The 18,929-nt window shown below is 60.8% G+C and overlaps 1 long non-coding RNA gene across 9 annotated transcripts; it reads left to right on the top strand.

The window, feature by feature from the left end:
- The first annotated feature begins 727 nt into the window (after positions 1–727).
- LOC109498472 lies at positions 728–12,589 on the top strand. 9 transcript variants are annotated; one of them, XR_002741365.2, is made up of 4 exons: positions 728–1,137; positions 8,325–8,406; positions 8,549–10,010; positions 10,375–12,589. It is a non-coding gene; the product is annotated as an uncharacterized LOC109498472 (long non-coding RNA). The 9 variants fall into 9 exon arrangements; XR_002741366.2 differs by having other exon boundaries at positions 731–1,137; positions 9,376–10,010; XR_006596099.1 differs by having other exon boundaries at positions 7,116–10,010.
- The last annotated feature ends 6,340 nt before the right edge of the window (positions 12,590–18,929 follow it).

Raw genomic sequence — 18,929 nt, forward strand, 5'->3', positions numbered from 1 at the left:
TCCGGGGGTGCCCTGAGCAGACGGCTGTGCCCTGGAAGTAAAGGGAAGAGCTGAGGCCCCCACGTGCACGGGCTGCGGCAGGGGCTGGGGGCTGGATGCCCTTTTTCCCTGGCTCTCAGAGCGGTCCCTCCCTGTCAGCCCAGGTGTCCCATGGGTTATTGGCAGGACTGACTCGGGGCCCCTGGCAGAGGGACGCCCTGTTGCTCTCCAAGCCAGGCTCCAGCCGGGCCCCTGGACACCTCGAGGTGCCTGCCTGAGCCCTTACACAGCGCGTGCCAGGGAAATTGACTCAGGGTCCTACCTCCAGTCCTGGAGCGTCAGGGGCAGCTTGACCGGCCAGACAGTTCACGGAAGCTAGTTCCCGCCTCTAGGGTGGCTCAGGTGGGACAAAGCGGTAAGAAAGGCTGGGGCCGTTTTACTGCTTCTACAAGAATGACAGAAGGAGGGGGGTTTCAGGCCCGGCGGCTAGAAGAACACTTATGTAGCAATTCTGAAATGTAAGTGGCGCTTTGTGCACCGAATCTCAGGAAAACAGCAGCCCCGTCCTGTCCACACATGTTGGGGAAGGAGATGATGAGGGCTGGCCAGGCTGTGAGCTGGTGTCCTGGGCCGTCAGAACACGTCCCATGGATGCACAGTTTACATGACACTAGTGTGCCGGGCACGTGCTGGGGGCTGGAGGTCAGGGACTGGGGCACTGCGGGGGGCGGGGGGGGGGTGCTGGGTCCTCTGTGGCCTCCCTCCCGGGTGGGCACACTCTGTCCTTTCCCGGTGTTTCCATGCGGTCCCTCTGCGTGTGCCTGTGTTCTACCCCCGCTCTAACAAGGTCACCAGCTAGATAGGATTGGGGCCACCCTAGTGACCTCATTTAACCTCCGTCTCCCGTCTGAAGACGCCGTCTGCAAATACAGTCCCAGTCACAAGTGCTGGCTCTCAGGGCTCGAACAGGGGAGCCCGGGGGGGGGGGGGCGCCGCTCAGCCGCAGGAGCCCGTGGCGCTGTCCCAGGGCGGTGCCCGCCTCTCGCCTGGAGAACAAGAAGGGGTTCCCTGCACACCGTGCTCTGCTGGGAGAGCGTGGTTCTGGGTCAGAGGATGGAGCGCCAACAGACCTTGCAAGGGGAGGCGCAGGCAGGAAAGGTGAGTGTGTGCGAAGCCCTCGCAGCCCCCAGTAGATGCCTGGGTGGGGACGAGGAGGCACAGATCAGGCAGCCCGTGCGCGGTCTGCACGCCCTACGTGCGTCTCTCCCGCGGACATCATCGAGTCGTGCTGGGCTGGCGGTTCCCGGGGCTGTCGGCCGGAGGAGCCGCGGTGCGGGCAGGGCCTGGCGGCCTCACCGTCACAGTGGACAAACCGGCACAGGCATCTGGCGACGCCCGCTCCCTGTCCCTTCCTGGGAGGGCGGCCAGCCACCCACGCCCGGGCAGTTTCCGAAGCGTCAGCGCCCGTCTCTGCTGCTGCAGTGGCTTCTGCGTGACCGTAGCGTCCTCTTGGGAGGCCGTCAGGGTCCCAGGCACGCTGCTTGGGCCGCACCCGCCGGCACCAACCACAAAGCCATCCGCCAATGGCATTTCAAGCCTTTGCCTAAACGGTGGCGGGAGAAGCTGACCTGGGTGCAAGCAGTGCCCAAGGTGAAAGCGCCTTTGGGGGAGGAGTGGGAGTCAGAAGGTGGACCGCAGGAGACGGAGCCTGCAGTCAGGACGAACCTGGCCTGTGCGGGGCAGAACGACCCGCCCAGCTGGAGCCCAGCCAGCCGTGCTTGGCGCCCCTGGGTTCCCGCCCGCCCGGCCCCAATTGTGGGAGATGTGGGGGGACGCTCCCGAAGGGGGAACGGGGGCCGTGGAGGGTGGGATGCGGGGACCATGCGCCCGAGAGGGATGTGCCTCTGGGTCCTTCTGATATCAGTGGAGACAGTGTGGGCACCCCGCGTCTGGCCCCTGTGCACGGGGTCCGGGTGCCGGGCGTGAGAGTGCAACAGTGTGCCTGCTAGAGCACCGGCCAGAACAGGAGGAGCCCCGGGGTCACCCCCAACATCGCCGGACCGGGAGCCCAGGCAGGAGCGTGCTTTCGAGGCAAGGTTACGGAGGAGCTCCGAGGCCAGGCCTGCGAGACATCCCTTCCCCGAGCGCTGGTCGGAGGGGCTGGAGCCCAGAAGGGACACGTCCGGTCTGGCCTGCCTCTGAGCGCCCTGCCCCGCCTGAGGAGAAACGTCGATTATCTCCAGAAGGCTGGAGATGTCACCCCAGGGAGCCCGACGGGCAGGAGACCGTGTCCCCGAACACAGAAATGGTTGGCAGGGCTCCGTGCCAAGTCGCGTGCCCTGGGATGGTCGCCGTGGGCAGGACTGGCCGGCCCCTGCCCCCCAGCCCCCCTAGCTGGTGTCATCAGGGAAATCAGGTGACATCAGTTTTGCATCAGGTGTGTTCAGAGGTAATTAATTCCCTTCTCCAAACGCTATGGAGACGGGTCACACGGAGTCCTGGTGAGGCCTCTGCCCTACGAAGGGCACCGCCCACCCCCGGGCTCAGTCCACCGGCAGCCGTGTTGATTCCAGCATCACTGCATGGGACACGCAGACAGGAGACCCACCCGGCGGTGGACCACACAGTGGGGTCACAGGCGCTGTCAGCACGTCCTCACGCCTGATCCGGAGGTCACGGGGCGAGGCGGGTGAGTGGCCTCGGCCGGCGGGATGGTTTCCCTGGGGAGGCCATGGTGTTTCCCGGGCCGCGGGAGCAGACGAGGCGAAGACAGAACATGAGCCAGGGAGCCACTCCACGCCGGCAGGGGGACGTCCGATGGTCCACCCGCGCCGTCTCTGGTTTATGGCGAGGCCCGGGCAACGGAGGGAGGGCGTGCGGCCTGGCGGCGGTGGGGCATATCCGGAAGCAGCCTCGGATGTCCCCCGTTCTCCCTGCTCTGTTCCCACGGGGACACCCTGTTCCGCGAGACCCCAGTGTACCGTCTTCAGGGACCGCGTGGAGAACGTCCACCAGCTTCACGCGCAGAGGAAGTCTTCGTCTAAACAGCGCCTCGCCTTTTTTTCACTCCAAGAGGGGAGGCTCCGGAACCTGAACGTGAATGCAGCAGGAGAAAGTGCGGCACCGACCCAGCGGCCCGCTGGGAGAGGCTGTGCCGCGTGTGGTCGCCATGGGGCCAGCCGCAAGCACCGTCCTGCGGGAGGCCTGTGCTCCTTCGTGTCTCCGTCTACACAGAGGGGCCGAGAGGGCGAAAGTTGGGGGGGGGGCTCCACCCCACGGAAGGGCAGGATGAAGAATCTCCCCAGGCCGGGACGGGCACCCGGCAGGGGCGGAGGCCCTCTGACCTGGGGCTGGGGGTGTTTGTACATGAGGGCTGCTGACGAGAGGGCTTCTCGGAGGAGGGGACGGGGTGAGGAACACACTTGGTAAAGCTGTTCTCGGCTGTTGAGCTGCCTGCCTGTGGTGATGTGTCAACCAGACGGGGCCGCAGGTGCCCAGATACCTGCCCAGACGGTACCCTGGGGGCCTGGGAGGGCATCTCTGGAGAAGAGTGAGATTTGTTTGTTTTTAATGTGAAATTTATTGTCAAATCGGTTTCCATACAACACCCAGGGCTCATCCCAACAGGTGCCCTCCTCAATGCCCCTCACCCACCCTCCCCTCCCTCCCGCCCCCCATCAACCCTCAGTTTGTTCTTAGTTAAGAGTCTCTTATGGTTTGCCTCCCTCCCTAACTTTTTTTTCCTTCCCCTCCCCCATGGTCTTCTGTTAAGTTTCTCAAGATCCACGTATGAGTGAAAACATATGATATCTGTCCTTCTCTGCCTGACTTATTTCACTCGGCATAATACCCTCCAGTTCCATCCATGTTGCTACAAATGGCCAGATTTCATTCTTTCTCATTGCCAAGTAGTATTCCACTGTATACATAAACCACATCTTCTTTATCCATTCGTCAGTTGATGGACATTTAGGCTCTTTCCGTACTTTGGCTATTGTTGATGGTGCTGCTATAAACACTGGGGTTCAAGTGCCCCTCTGCATCAGCACTCCTGTGTCCCTTGGGTCAATTCCTAGCAGGGCTATTGCTGGGTCATAGGGTAGATCTATTTTTAATTTTTTGAGGAACCTGGAGGATAGTGACATTTGAGTTACAGGCAAGTAAAGCACAGGGCCCTCCCAGCATGGGTGGGCCTCACCCGATCCGTTGAAGGCCCGATGGGAACAGAACACTGACCCAAGGGCGGGTGAGGAGCGCTTCTCGGCCGGCCCGTCTTCGAGGAGGGGCACGTCTTCCGTTCAGAGAATGCACATTGGCCACGGGCTCTCCTGGGTATCCAGCTTGCTGACTGCAAATCTGGGACTCCTTGGCCTCCATAACCTGGGAGTCAGTTCCTGATAATCCCTCTGTGTATGGATGCACGCGCACACACATGTGCACACACACACATGCACACACACGCGCGCACACACACACACGCACACACGTGCACACGCACACGCACACGCCTCCTATTGGGTCTGTTTCTCCAGACACTACTGCTGTCTAACAAACCACCCCCCAGTTAGTGGCTTCAAACAACACACACTTCTTGTCTCACAGCGTCTATGGCTCTTAGCTGGGGCTCCTGCTCAGGGTCTCAGAGCTGCAGTCAAGACCTGGCCAGGCTGCATTTCCTTTGGGAGCTCATCTGTGTGCAACCCCACTCCCAAGGCCGCTCAGCGTGCTGGCAGAGTCCCTTTCCTTGTGTCTGAGGGGCAGTAACCCAGCTTCTGGCTGTCAGCTGGAAGCCATCCTCTGCGATCAGACGCCGTCTGTGGCTCCCAGAAGTTGTCTACAGCCACTAGAGGTCATTTGCAGCCGTTAGACATCACACATAGCTCCTAGAGGTCATTGTGGCTCCTAGGGGTGAACCATGGCTCCTGGACATCATCATAGCTCTTAAAGGTCACTGTGGCTCTTAGAGATCATTTGTGGCCACTAGAGATCACCCACAGCTCCTAGAGGTCATGGAACTTCTAGAGGTCATCCATAGCTCCTAGGGATGGTCCTAACTCCTAAGGGCAGTCCCCAGCTCCTAGCGGTTGTTCCCAGCTCCTAGGGTTTGTCCCCAGCTCCTAGTGGTTGTCCCCTGCTCCTAGGGTTTGTCCCCAAATCCTAGGGTTTGTTCCCAGCTCCTAGGGTTTGTCCCCAGCTCCTAGGGGCCATCCCCAGCTCCTAGCGGTTGTTCCCAGTTCCTAGGGTTTGTCCCCAGCACCTAGTGGTTGTCCCCTGCTCCTGGTGTTTGCCCCCACATCCTAGGGTTTGTCCCCAACTGCTAGGGTTTGTCCTCAGCTCCTAGTGGTTGTCCCCTGCTCCTGGAGTTTGTCCCCACATCCTAGGGTTTGTCCCCAGCTCCTAGTGGTTGTCCCCTGCTCCTAGGGTTTGTCCCCAAATCCTAGGGTTTGTCCCCAGCTGCTATCCCCAGCTCCTAGTGGTTGTCCCCAGCTCCTAGTGGTTGCCCCCTGCTCCTAGGGTTTGTCCCCAGCTCCTAGTGGTTGTGCCCTGCTCCTAGTGTTTGTTCCTAAATCCTAGGGTTTGTCCCCAGCTCCTAGGGGCCGTCCCCAGCTCCTCACCACGTGAACTCTCCCCACAATTCAGCAAGCGGCAGGGTCACCTGCAGAGCACCCACCAACAAGAAGCCTCACACAGGTGCTGTGGTCGTGAAGCTTCTCCCCCACTGTGGCATGGTCCGTTGGTTAGAGAGGTCACAGGTCCCTCCACACTCCCAGAAGAGGGGCCTCCCAGGACATGTCTGTCCACCGATGACACAAAGTGTCCATCCGTAGGATGTACAGTCCTGAGGCTCACCCGGGGTCACCTAGGTCACATGATTATGTTTTAAGTTGCAATAATATATTTCAAGACTTGGAGTTTCTCTTGAGTTTGACTCCTGAAAAATTTAATCTCCTGTCACCTCAACGGTTTATTCTTGTCAGTTGTGTTGCTTTAATTTACTGACACTTGTCCCATGGTGCTTCCTCATCCCTCAGGTCAGAAATTTTCCCAGAGATCCTTCTGTGGGCTCTGCCCTCCCATGCTCCCGCCCCGGCGATGACAGCATCTGTGCCACACGCTCCCCGAGAACCCGAGTTCTGTGTCCCAAGCGGGAAGCAGGGCCTCCTCCGGCGGGTGTCCTGGGGGGCCAGGCCCGGGGGCTTGAGTGGTCAGGACAGCACGAGCCATGAGCGGTTGGCCGTGGCTGGCGTGGACTCCATACCAAACGGCATCATCAGAAATGCACGTGCACGTGGACGTGCAGAGTAGACTCGTAGGGACAGTCTGTCACTCTCTCTGCTCTGGGCGGCCCCCCTCCCGGCCAGTCCCCTCCCAGGTGCCACGCTGTCCCCTCACGTGCCACCGCAGCTCGTGCTGGGCCCCGTGGCGGGAGGGTTTCCGTGTGCTCGCTCTCCCATGTGAACAGCACCCGAGACCAGAACTGGCCCCAGGCCCCAAGCGCTTGGGCTCCTTCTTTTTCCGGAAGGGACCCTGCCCACCTGGTCTGGCCCCGGGCCTCCCCTGGGGCTGCCTGACTCCCTCCCGCGCTTTGTTGAGCTCACTGATGTGCGGGATGACGGTGAAGGCAGCAGGGCGCCCCTGGCGGACGTGCCCCCTCACCGGGTGAGGCAGTGACCCCCACGTCCCACTCTCCTGCTCTGGGGGGGTCTCCTGTGGCCTCCAGCTCCCCCACTCGCTGCGCCCCTGGGCTGCATCATAACGTCTTCGTGTGAATCTCCTCTTGCGATCAGACGGCTTGGCTGACAACCTCCTTCGCCTGTGTATCTGTGTTTACACTCCCGTCACTCTGTCGGGGTGAATTCGTACAATTGGCAGGTGCTGCTTTCCTTACACTCGCCTGTTTCTGGGGGCCCCCTGCCCCCAACCTGGCTCCGTGGCTCCGTCCCGTTCACTTCCAGCCCCCGCCTCAGGCCTCCCCTGATCCCCGCGGGAAGGGGTCTTGCTCCTCGGCGGGTCCACGACCACGCATTGGACACTCACGTCCTGTGTCGCTTTGACCTTGCACCACGGTGGTTTCCACCTGCACCAGCTTCCCTGACACGGTCCCAGCTCACGTTCGGCTTTGCGTGCCTGCACAGGTCAGCAAGGGGAACCTGTCACCGGGTGAGAAGCTGTGTTCCAGCCTCCGACCCCCACGGCGGCCGGCCGGCGTCTGACCCTAGGTTTCCCCAGGTGGAAAATGGGACCTCACACCTGCTTCGAGAGTGGCGAGCTCCGTGGCAAGAAACTGCCAGCACAGTGTGCAGCAGGTTGTGAGAATCCAGGAAATACAGCTGCTGCCCCCGTTGTCATTGGCAGTAGTAGGGACAGACGTTTGTTAAGTGACTGAGTGCGAAGAAACTCCTTAAGGAAGGAGAACTGCAAACGAAGAGAGAGAGAACAAACCAAACCCCAGCTCTTAGAAAGGTCTGTGTTCCCAAGGCAGCCGCGTCCTCTGCCAGCCCGCTGGGGAGTCCGTCACAAGTCTTCGGAGGTCCCTCGTCGTGGCTGCTCCCCTAAGAAGGAGCGTGAGTCCAAGGCTTTTGGGGGCAGTGGTTAGAGATTTTAGGGTCTCAAAGATAAGAATTAGAAATTTCCCAAACTTTTAAGTGGAGAAGGAGGTATCTCTCTGTGGGTTTCGGTTCAAGTCTGGGCCGGAACGGTACTGATTCACCTGTATTTTCTCGGGACCGTCCCCTTCAGTGCGCGCAGTGGCACAGCTGATGTACACGCGGTCACGCAGCCGTGCTTACGGGACCGCTTCTCCCCACCCAGGGGGTCCCCACGTGCGTCCACACCGCGTTCACGACCCGCGCGAAGCCCCAGCCGGCCTCCGTCTTCTCACCTCTGCGTCCGGAGCGTCCGCACCCCCTCTCCGTTCCGCATTCCCTCCCCGTTTTCAGAGCCCGAGCCCGGGAGGGAGAGACAGGACCCTGAGGTGCAAGCAGCTTCCAGAAAAGCCGCAGGGCTCGCCGGCCAGGCCTTCCCTGGCTTTGACTCGCTGAGGCTGCTGATGAGGGTGTGAGAAATTCAAGGGCAGGGTCTGCACTTCGCATTCCCAAATTTATTACGGAGGTGGCAGGGGTTGGTGTGCGTGACTCCTCGCACATCTCCAGAAATGAATTTCCTGACATTTTGCTCTTAAACAAAATGTATATGTGTTACCCGTCAAAAGCAGGTGATTTGTACGTTCTGAGATTCACGGGTTCTAGGAGCTGATCTTCAGCAATAATGCTTGATGGGCCATTAGAGACAAGATTTACTTGGTATTTGTCCTTTTTCCAAATCTGCACATTTATTTAAAACAGCGTCCCGGGCTCTCGGTTGAGGAATGGTCTCAGACCCAGCTGCCGCACACCGGGCCCCTGCCAAACACCGATGGTTCACAAGGTGAGGGGATCCAGGGAAGGGAAGCGAGTAGAGTGAGAGGTGGGCGAGGGGCCCGTGGCGTTCTGCCGGGCAGAACGTGGTGCGAACACACAGAAAGCAGGTGGAGAATAGAAAAGGGGGCAAAACTCTTCACGTCCCTCAGTTTGCAGAGCTGTTTGCCTCAGTCCGTCCTCCCCCAGCTGGTGAGTCGCGGGGCGGGCTGCATCCGGTCCAGCGGGACGAAGAAGGAAGCAGGATGAGCGAGGTGTGGTCTAGAGCCCCGTGGACGTGGGCCAGGGGTGACCTTTGAGTCCCACGTGGTCCCCAGTCCCTCCGGGAGCCAGCAGGGAGCCAGTTTGTCCTCTGGGCCCGTAGGCACACCGGTAAGTGGGGACTTCCATACCAGGGGAGCGCAGTCTGACAGTCTGGCTGCAGGCTGAGGTCAAAGCCGTGCCTTAGTGGCTGGAGGCCCGCGTCTGAGCGGGGCTCTGCTCTGCTAACCCCCAAGTCCCCTCGCTGCTCTGATTCTGTTCTCGTTCCCAGAAGGAAGGGGCTGGGCCAGTCGGCACCTGAGGGCCTCACAGGCCATGGAAACTTCTGATTTGTCCTTCCCCCCACCGGCCTCTCCTCCTGGTGCACACACGTCCCCAGCTTGGGGACAGCTGGCTGCCCTGGTTTCCCCCCCTCCCTGCCCGTTCCTCACCCTCCACCGGCCTCTCCTCACCTCTGGGACTAGCGCTTTGGCCGGCCGGGACCCCCCCCATCTCCCCGGTTGTAGTGTCGCTCGGATGGGGGCTCCAGGCCCTCCCTCCAGCTCACGCCCAGCCCGAACCCGCCGACCCCCTGTGTATGCTACCACCTGTCCCAGAGCCCTTGGCTTTGTGCCGGGAACCGAGCTCCCGACCTTCCCGCCTCCCCGGTGGGGCCGCCTCATCCTTCTGGAGCCTCAGCCCCTGCGGTGACCCCGACTCCTCTCTGTCTGTCACGCAGAACCCGGCGGGACGGGCTGCACCCCATGACCACCCTGGCCGGCTGGACCCACTGCTGCCTCCGGCCGCATCCCCTTCCACCGTGCTCTGCGCTGCACACGGCAGAGGGAGTCTCCCCGAAAAGAGGAGTCGGTGATACATCGATGCTCCACGTCCCCAGGTGGTCTACAGTTGGTGTCAACACCCAGCCCCTTGGAGTGGTCCGGAGCCCCTAACGCTGCGGCCCGCCTTCCTCCCTGACCCCGCCTCTGAGCTGGCGCCCCAGCCCACCTTCGGGGCGTCCGCGTGCCTGGCCATCTGCGGGTAGCCCCGCCCCCAGATGTGTCCGCAGCTCTGTCCCCCGCCCCCGCAGGCTTCCCCCCCGGGGACACTGCCGGTGCCCGTTCCGGCGGGTCTCACACCTCAGGCCGGCCCGTGCACCCCTGGTCCTCACCCCTCTACAGCGTCTCCACAGCATGCGTTACCTCGGCACAAACACTGTAGTTTTCCCGTTCGTCTGGTCTGTGCTGTGTATCAGAAACCACACAGGGCGGAGTCTTGTCGTGACCACCCATGAATCAGACACGAGGAAAATATCTCGGGCTCTCGGGTTGGCTGGTGACGTCGGGTGTGGTGACGGGGCAGCGACCGCAGCAGGTAACAGGTGCTTGGGGGTGCGGCCAGGGCGGCACTGGGGACAGATCATCTCCTTGCAGCAATGACGGCAGGAGGCCGTGGCGGACGGGGCGGGGGGACAGACCTAAAACCCCTTTATAAGGGGGCTGACCGCCAAGGGCCTGCTGTCCCGGGCAGCTGACCGTGTGGCAGGGAGCCCCAGGGAGGGGCCGGGGAGACGCTCACCAGGGTGGAGAGGCCCCTTCCAGCGGGCAGGTCTGGAGGAGGCTGATCTCCACCCTGCTTGCCCGGCAGGATTCTGCTCCGCCCTTCCGGCTGCCTCGCGCAAACCCCCTCTCCATCCTCTCTCCTTCTCACATGTTTGCTTGGATTTTTAAATCTGCAGGAGGATGGGGTGTAACAGCTGTCTCCTCAAAGGCTTGCTGTGGATATTGTACGAGGTCACCGGCGAAGCGGGCGGAGGGCTGCCCACGGCCAGTGCCCAGTGAGGGTCGGTGCTCACGTTATCCGGGGGTGTGAATCGCTGGGATCAACTCAGAGCCACAAGCAGATGCTACTGAAGGTCACGGTTGGTACGCAGCATCCGTGGGTGGGAACAGCAGCCCAGGCCCTGAGGGCTGGGAGCTGCGGGGACTCGAGGCCCCAAAAGGCAGGACGGGCAGAGTGTGGCTGGTGAACAGACCCCCCCGTACTGGGCAGACCTGTGGCCTCGGGTCCTGACACGGAGGCCCCTGGGGAAGGAGCGGTGGCCGATACCTTCGGCTCTCTAGGCTCACTGGTGCGGCTTGAAGAACATCTGTGTCCTCGTGAGGGCAAGGGTACCTTCTTTTGGGCCAATCCAGATTCCTCTGAGCAAATCCGGTGGTGTTCCTTCCCTGAAGAACGCAAAACCTCAGTGTGGACAGCGACCCACGAAGCCCCTCGGTCGCTTCTCCGGCCCCTCCCCTTGCGTGGCGTCCGTCCGGAGGACAGTTCCCACGGGGAAGAGAAACCACCCAGAGGGGACTCGGGTCACAGTTGGAGGCTGGCCTGCACTTGGGGCCACTTGTCGGTCAGCTGCACGGAGACACCTCCTCCCTCACTTCTGGGGCGGTGACAGCGCCCAGCGCTCACTGGCCTCCCTCCTGGAGGACGACGAATTTCCGCATCCCGCGGCAGCTGCAGGCGCTAACAAAGCAATCCGAGGTGACCCGGATCTTGGTCCTTTGAAGACTTGGTGTGTTTTCTTGTGTGTTTGTTTGACTGCTTGTTTTAAAGTTTATTTTTATTTATTTTGAGAGACAGCTGGACAGCAAGCAGGGAGGGGCAAAGAGAGAGACAGAGAGAGAGAATCCCAAGCAGACTTTGTGGTCAGCATACAACCTGATGTGGGGCTGGATCTCAAGAACCGTGAGATCGTGACCTGAGCCGAAATCAAGAGTCAGACACCTAACTGACTGAGCCCCCAGGCGCCCCTGAAGGCGTGGTTTTCTAACTGCCTTGAGGTTCCAGGCGCTGCCTGCGGTGGTCTGACTTAGGTAGGGCCCACACTCTCCCTTAATTCACTGGACGTCCGCCGTCTCGTTCATCACACGGCAACGACCGTGTGGTACCCGGACCGCGGCCGGGACCCAGGCACAGCCAGGTTCACCAGGCCGGCAGGGCCCGGCCGCCGCTCTGACGGGCTGAGCCCAAGACAGAGGTCCTGCCTGGGTTGGGATCGGGCCCCGAGCAGCCAGGCTGGTGTGCACCGAGACTTCTGTGGCACAGGAGGCCCCGGGGCTGTGTGCAGTTAATGTCGTCGAGGAGGGTGCAAGGCTCTTACCTCCCCGCTCACGCGCAGGCTGCCGAGGCACAGAGAGCCGCGCTTGTAGCTGTGAGGACATTTCAAATCCAAGACCTTGGGCCCCAGAGCTGAGGCTTCCGGCCGCGGTGTTACCGTCCCAGCCCCAGACCACAGTTATGGAGGGCGTCTTTGGGGCCCGGGCCTTCATTCCACAGCGAGCCTGCTGTGTCAGGACCACCTCGTGCAGCTCTGACGACTGTCCACCGGCCTCCTTGTGCTTGGGATCAGACCTCAGGGCCGGTCTGAAGAGCACTCAAGAGGGGGTCTACCGGGAAAGGCTCCGCCCCATCTCCTGGCCTGACCGCGGCCGCGCGCGCCCCAGGCGGTCCCCGGGGGGTCACCGTGAGCACACTGCCGAGAGGCATGGGGCTTCGTAGGCGAAGACGTTTCCATGCAGCTTCTGCGTCCTGAGAAGGAAAATCGAATGCAGTTCACAGTTTTGCATTCAGTTCTCCACCGGGGTCAATTAAATACCCACACTTGTCTGAAGCAGGAGAGCATCAGCTAAGACTCTTAACGGCTATTTCCAAGGTCCGGCGGTGGACTGAAACATCCCGAGGTCAGGGCGGCAGCCGTGACCCCGAGGTCGGGCCGGGGCTGGGCCTTCCGGGGGCGGTGGGAGGAGGGATACCTCTGCATGACCGTGCGAGTGGTTATTTTCACCCGAAACCCAGACGCTTCGATGTTGTGCATGAACATACTCTACATCTGGGTCTGGGGAGAATGTGGAGCTCATTTCTTGTTCGGTAAGTAATAGAAAGTTCTTGTGGCTTTGTTTGGTCTAAAATATGCCACGATCTTTTTGCCAGCGGAGGATAAATTCACGAGGGAAAACGAGAAATGCGGGAGATGCACTTTGAGCACAAAACCCGCAGGGAAGGGAGAGCTCCGTGCGTGCCAGCCGCGTGTCAGGCGGGCTGCGTCAGCTTCCCGCACTCACCCTGCAGGCATTGGGGGCCTGGCTCCGCCCCGGCACCCCTAACTTCCCCCCACAGTGGGTGCGACTGGTCCAGTGACTGCTTGTGGGGAGCTGCCGTGTGGGGGCTCACGAAGGCCCCAGAGAAACAGCAGAACTCACCCAGCCCCGGCGGGGAGCGGCCGCAACACTCCCGACAAGCACAGCCCAGATGCACCTGCTCCGGAGCCCAGCAGGGAAGGCGCCATGGAGGGGCTCCAGCCATGGGGGGACTAACCTGAGGGCCACCGGCGAATGCTTAGGAGCCCGGGGCAAGCGAATGGCTGCAGGAAGGCCGGGGACGGTAGAAAGCATTACGAATGAAGGCAGAGGAGGGAATCCAGGGAGACTTCTAGGAGGAGGCCTCATCGTCTGGGCCCTGAAAGGTGGTGGGTTTGGACCCGCCGAGCTAGGGCCTGGCAGCTTTCCCGGGGAGGACTGACCTCTCTGAAAGAGGGATGCACGCACGGCCCCCAGAAAATGTCGGGAGCAGTGAGGTTGGTAGGCCCCCCACCACCGACGGCCCCAAGGCAGCGGGCTGAGTGCCAGCCGGCCGGCCGGCTGGGGCGCTGGCTCGCGAGGCCGGGGCTCTACCCCCCCCGGCGTGGGCGGGTGTGGAAATCGGGAGCTGCTGGCGTGCACACATCCATGATGGAGCTCAGGACCCATGCTGGGCGCCCTGTGGCTGACTGGTCATCCCGTGGCATGTCTGATGCAGGACTCAGCAGATATCACAGGGTCCCCCCACCGCCGAGAGCAAGGCAGCCACTCCCGTGGGGACACAGAGGGTAAAACCCCCGAAATCATCCAATGCAGGGAAATGAAGGAGGCGTGGGAGGGCTTTGGGGCAGGAGAAAGTCAGCACAAATTCTGCCCTGAGTGGCCGTTTCAGAGGACAGATGTGAGCCCGCGAGCTGTGTGCATGTGTGTGTGAGTGTTGAGCATGTGGTGTGTGTGTGTGAGTGTGCATGTGTGAGGGGTGTGCATATGTGCACGTGCGTGTGTGAGGCGAGGTGCGTGTATCCATGTGCGTATGTGTGTGAGCACATGCGTGCCTGTAGGTTCCTCTGCCTTGCACACCTGCCTCCTGGAAATCTGTGTGTTAGGCCAGCTGAGCATGCCCTGTAGCCTCGGGTTCACGTGGGTGCTGGGGGGCCAGGAAGTGGGGGGTGGGACTGGGCTGCGTCCTCCCCCTGCCTGTCCCCTGCTGCCAGGCCCCCCAGTAGGCTTGGAGGGAGAACGGGCCTGCATCCTGGCGTGGCAGGGGGACAATCCCATGACGTGGGGAGTCAGTCCCCCTTCCTTAAGCTCCAAACCCGGGTTTTAGGCGGGAACTCAACTTGGCATCCATGCGTGACGCCCCCAAAGTGCGGGCAGATGTGTAGGATGCGTTCACTGAGAGGACATTTTCACGTGGTGTCTTTGCTTTCCATCAAATGTCGGGTTACGGATCTGAGTTATACTTTCGTGATCCGAGGGTGGGACGCATTTTCTTCTATTTGCACCGAGAGGAAGTAGAAGTTTTGCCGACACCTCCTGTCTCCCACGTGCCACGGACACCGGGGAGACACGGCCGGCGCCCGACCCGCCGGCCGTGGCGGGAGGCCGCCTGCGTGGGGGATTCTGGTGCCAGAGGACGCGCCAGCTCTGAGCGGCACTCCTGGCGACACTCCGGGGCTGGCCAGGAGCCCGGCGTAGCCAGCGGGCCCTGTGACTCTCTACTTACGGGAACACAGTCAAGTCCCCCCCCGCACACAGCTGCTCCTCTCTTCCCTCCCGGAGACTGAGCTCTGGGAACGGGGGGGGGCCACCTGGAGAAGGAGGGGCTGCCCTTCTTGGGGGCCCCCGGGAGGAACGTGTGGGAAGGAGCGCACAGGCACACTCTGTTAGCACAGGTGGGGCTCAGGGTGGCCTGGAGGTCAGGGGCAGTGGGGGGGATGGCCGCAGGAGCTCTAGACGCGGGAGAGAATGGACACGGGCTGTGGTGTGCAGGGAGAGTCCCCGATGGGCCGTTGACACAGTCCCTCCACCCCCGCCGTGCAGTCACATGTCCTCTGAGCTGTCCAGTGGAGGGAAACCCGTCGTCTCCCAAGCTGCTGCTGCTCTTATCTCACACAGGACTCGTCCCCGGGGGCGAGGGCGGTCTCGTGAACAGAGCCACTCCTGTCCCTGCAACCAGTGTGGCCGCTCAGGGCTGCAGGGACGGCTGGGGCCTGGACCCTGAATCCGCCTGGGACCCTGCAGTCAGGACAGCTAGGGTCGCTGGGGGCGGTGCAGGTGGGGTCACGGGGGGGGGGAGGTGCAGGTGTGGGGGACCAGCCAGACGTTGTATCAAAGTAAACCAGAGCTTTCAGCCCTCACAGCTGCCAGCGTAGGAATCGGACCAGCCTGTGGAGCGAGCTCCCCGTCGCTGGCAGAGTCCTGGGGGGCTGAGGGCGGCTTGGGGAAGGGGTAGAGAAGGGCGACCGGGGCGGCATCTGGGTGAGGCCTTGGTGGGTTTTCTGGGCAGCGGTGATGACACGGGTCTCACTTTGACCCCTAGGTCAGGAGGCCTCAGGCCGAGCAGGGCGCACGCTTGCAGCGGACCAAGGCGAGGTCGGGGCGGTGCGGGTTTCGTAGGGCCGCCGTGCCGGGTCAGCGCATAACTTGCAGCTCCTGACACGAGTTCGTTCCGTCACCGTCCGGAGGACAGGAGCCCCCGATGAGGTGTGGCAGGGCCACATGCCCTGAGCTGGCTTCCTGCACCTCCAGCTTCTGGGCCTCCGGGTGCCCTTGGCTTTTGGCCGCACCACCCGGCGCCCGCCCCTGTCATCGTGAGGCCGTCTTCCCTCTTCTGTGCGTGGATTTGTGCTACATCTTGACAGATTATCTCTTGGGGGACACAGCTATCCAATTATCTCTTGGGGACACAACTCAACCCTTCAGGCTGGCTGTGCGCCACTCCCAGGGGAATTAGTTTGGGGCGGGCAGGAAACCAGGCAGGCGCGGCAAATAGGCAAATGACAACTTAACGACGGTGGCTTCTCTGCCACGGTACGGTGCCTTCATGGATGTCACAGTCCGTCACCGGACCAGTCCCTTCCTGTGGCCCTAAAGCAGGGCTGGCCCGGCCAGCCACCTGGTCACTCCCACACGGCTGTGGGAATGACGGCCCAGCTTGTCCCCGGTCTCGTACGTGGGTTCTTCATCGTCCGCGTTCCTGCACAGACACTCCTAGCAGGGCCCCTGTGGGACCCCTGTGTGCCAGACGCGGCCGCGGTCCCCAGGACGGCACCGGCCACACTGCTGGGCTCCAGGGCAGTCTCGGGGGCGACCCTGGTGCGGCTGGATGTGTGTCCAGTTCACCCGTGAGTGTGTTTCTGGACTCAAGATGAAGGACCCACCAGCCTTTCCACGGTATTTTATAGACATCGGTTTCTGCAAATCTGAACCAATTTTTCCCACCATCTTTTATTTTTGGTTCCACTTGTTTTCTTGGTTTTATTTTTTGTTTGTTTGTTTTGTTTTGCTGCAAAGTCATATGCTCCCAGGATGTTACTTCCATTTTGAAATGACTATTTGAACTTGAACGTATTAATTGACGTAGTTGTCCAGGCCAGCCGTTGCCACTGAACTCCCCCAAGGGCGCCAGCAGCATCCCACAGGCCCTTATTGTCATTCTCCCTGATGTAGACTTAAGACGCCGACGCCCCACAGTCTGCACAGAGGGTCAGGGCTATCATGACGCGCTGGTGCAGGTGAGGACCGGCAGGAGCCAGACGGAGTGTCTGCGCCACAGGGCACGTGACCGGGGGCGCAGCTGGGCACGGGGTTCACTAGGACGATCCCGGGAACAATGGCTGTGGTCCAAGGAGCTGTCTGCTCTGTGATCTCGCCGGTCCGTGGACTCCCCTTTGAGGAAGAACAACGTTATTTCCCCCTGAGATGGTGGGAGGGCAGGCTCTGAAATTGGGGTGCTTGTTACTCTGGATGTGACTTGTGATCCGGGACTGCTGCAGCCGCGCAGGGAGCAGGCAGGGCTCCTTAAGTTCTGAGCCAGGGCTGTGCGGGGTGGGGGGCGCCCCTGGGGGCGGGGACTGGCTGGGCCCGATGGGCGGGGGCAGGTGCGTTCCCGTGGTGGGGGGCCGGGGGCCCCTAGCGTGTGGGGACCCAGCGTGCACGGTGGATTCGGGCCGCACGGGATGCAGCCAGAGTGGGCCCCTCCTTGGCACGTTGGGCGGACACAACAACCCCTCTGAATCACGCTTTCTCCCTCCTCAGTGGGGCAGCTTCGAGGACGAGCGACAGCTCCCTGAACTGAGCGTGTGTTCAAGGGCGCGGGTCGCGTTGGAAAGGGCACAGAGTGGCATGCACACATACAGGAAGAGAGGGGGCTCAGGGAGCAGGTTGTGAGTCCTGCCCCCTGGCCTGACTTTGAGCAGAACCCAGGTGGAAGGATTCTGGGTCAGGGGCCCGGGGCCGTGGGCAGAGCCAGGCCTGCCGCAGAGCTGAGAGCCACCCCCAGGAGGGCTTCGTGACAGCGGAGATCTCCTCCAGGCCTGGTGTGCGCAAGCAAGACTGAAAAGCTGACTGAGTCCCCAGAGGCGTCAGAGGCGGCCCCCAGGCAGGGCAGGGAGGCTGGGGGCTGGTGCGCAGGGAGGGTTCTGGGAAGAGCTCGGAGCTCCAGGGCCAGGCCGACGCCCCGCCTGGCCATGCGGGCAGTCAAGGCTCGCGCCCACAGAGGGTCGTGCGGACCCTCTGCAGGTAGGTCTAGCTAGGGTTCCTACCGTATTCCCCGCCCTGGCTTTGTGAGCCTACCGTCCCGTCTTTTCTCGTCTTTTCTCGCAGTGTCCAAGGTGGTGACAGGACTCACCTCCCACAGAGCGTTAAGTAGCTGCAGAGGTTGGCGGTTTTCCAAGGCAGCGAGGCCTGCAGGGGCCACGGGGAAGGCTGTAGCCATCCTGGTCTGTGGATTTGCAGAGGGAGAGGTGAGCCTTCTCTGGATGCTTCCTCCTACGCACGAGGAGAGTGATGGCCAGCTTCAGAGCCATTTTCTCATCACCTCACACTGAGCCCTGAGAGGCTGTGACCGGCATTTAAAATGCCAAATCCAATCCCACGGGAAACAGACGTGCAGGAGAGACGGCCCCTGGGCCTGGACGCTGGAGGAGACCCCACGGTTTCTCCTCACGTGTTCCCGCTGCTAAGCCGGCACCAAGAGCCCCCCGTCCAGGGCTCTGGAGTCACCGCCATGCCGCGGCCAAGTCAGGGTCCCTGGGGTAGCCGCCCGTCTGCGGGTCCCTTTCCTCTGGAAAGGGCAGGTAACACGGTGGTATTTGGAAGATAAATCTGACTGGGGACGTGAACAGATTGTACAAGTGAACGTAATCAGAATGATCAAGATAGTATTAACGCTACTCGCTTTGGGAGTAGGCTTTGTTCTTGTGACCAGGCTGTCACTGCATATTCGTTTCTTAAAAAGCAAGTCTTAGAGGCTAAAGTCTGGGATTGTGATGCCTCCCGATTTGGTTTTCTTCTTCAACATTACTTTGGCTATTCGGGGTCTTTTGTGGTTCCACACAAATTTTAGGATTGCTTGTTCTAGCTTCGACAAGAATGCCGGTGCAATTTTGGTTGGGATCGCATCGAATGTGTAGATTGCTTTGGGCAGTATTGACATTTTAACAATATTTATTCTTCCAATCCATGAGCACGGAATGTTTTTCCATTTCTTTGTATCTTCTTCTATTTCCTAAAGAAGCTTTCTCTAGTTTTCAGCATACAGATCTTTTACATCTTCGGTTAGGGTTATTCCTAGCTATTCTATGGTACTAGGTGCAATTGTAAATGGGATCAGTTTCTTGATTTCTCTTTCTGTTGCTTCATTATTGGTGTATAAAAATGCAACTGATTTCTGTACATTGACTTTGTACCCTGCGACTTTGCTGAATTCATGTATCCGTTCTAGCAGACTTTCGGTGGAGTCTGTCGGGTTTTCCATGTATAATATCATGTCATCTGCAAAAAGTGAAAGCCTAACTTCATCTTTGCCAGTGTGAACAAATCAGGAGACTATAGATGCTGGCGAGGATATGGAGAAATGGGAACCTTCTTGCACTGTTGGTGGGAATGCAAACCGGTGCAGCTGCTCTGGAAAACAACGTAGAGGTTCCTCAAAAAA

The sequence above is a fragment of the Felis catus genome, chromosome A3, assembly GCF_018350175.1.
Source record: "Felis catus isolate Fca126 chromosome A3, F.catus_Fca126_mat1.0, whole genome shotgun sequence".
NCBI lineage: Eukaryota > Metazoa > Chordata > Mammalia > Carnivora > Felidae > Felis > Felis catus.